This window comes from Numida meleagris, chromosome 19 (assembly GCF_002078875.1).
Source record: "Numida meleagris isolate 19003 breed g44 Domestic line chromosome 19, NumMel1.0, whole genome shotgun sequence".
NCBI lineage: Eukaryota > Metazoa > Chordata > Aves > Galliformes > Numididae > Numida > Numida meleagris.
The window spans coordinates 4817573-4818831 of record NC_034427.1 but is presented as its reverse complement, the minus strand read 5'-3'; positions in this window follow the sequence as shown (position 1 = coordinate 4818831).

Below are 1259 nucleotides of genomic sequence, written 5' to 3'. Positions count from 1 at the left end.
TTTTTTTTTTTTTTTTTTTTTTTTTAATTTAAGGGAGAAGGCTGAGGGCGGCCGGGCTTCGTGGGGTGCGGAGCGCGACGGGGGCCGCCCCCGCCCGCGGCTTTACCGACGCGCCCCGTCCCGGAGCCGCCCGGTCGCGGCGGGGCCACGCGTGGGAGCGCAGCGCGGTTCTCTGCCCGGCTCCGAGCTCCCCAGCGCGGGGCTGTGGGTTGACCTGGCCGCCGGGGCGCACCGAGAGGAGGGCAGTGATTTTCGGTGGGGTTAGAACCTGGCTGCTTTGCGGTTCGTTTTATTTAGTGACTATGGCACACGGCGAATAGCTGCTTTGTCACGGATTCTGTGCTTGGAATGAGCCCGTGCATCCTCGTTCCCAGCACAGACACCTGGCTGGTCCGGCGGGTTGCAGTCCGCGCTCCCCCTGATCTCTAGGAGAAGGGAAAACTTCAGCATAGGGGAAAAAATGGGGAGAGAAGACCGTGCCCCATGGAGCCACGTGCATGGACGCCATGGGACGCTCCTGCTGTGACAAACACGAGCAGGATTCAGGCTTGATGGCCGCCCTGCTGCTTGCCCTCCTGCGTCCCCACGAGCTGCTCCTCGGAGCTGTGGGAAGAAGCGGGGCAAAGCGGTCTCTCCTCTTGCCCTGAGTCCCTGTGTAGCTGCGCTATGGGGCTGCAGCGATCTGCGTGCTGCCTGCACACATCCCCCATCCCTGCCCACCGCTCCTGCTGCCCCTCATGGCCACCTGAGCGGGGGCTTCTGAAAACTCCAACACTTTAGAATCAGCGTGGGAAGTGAACAAGTTTCAGGGAACGATGTGGCGGAGCTTTCCTTTCTGGTGGCAATCCACATCCCTCCCCCGGCTCATTTGAGTTATTAAAAAAATATTTCCCGTGACACTGCCGAGGGCCAACAAATCCATGAGTCACCGCGAGTCATGCACACACCGATATGTCCCCACCGGCCAGCACATCACAGGGGGCCCTTCCTGCCAGGAGTGGCCTGATACGCACTCCCTGGCTGATTCAGAGGCCCCAGATTGCGGCCTGCTGTCCATGGAGAGACTTTTGGGGGTGTTAATTCTACGGGACATATCAGGGCATGGATGCTGCACCCACACCAGCTGCCCGAGCCCCAGCCCCGCAGCCCTGCTGCAGGCAGCACAGCCCCGGGCACTGGGCTCAGCCCCAGCCCCAAGGAGCTGCTGGAGGTGACTCCGCCCCCGCTGGATCCAGACCCAGACCTAAGATGCAATTACG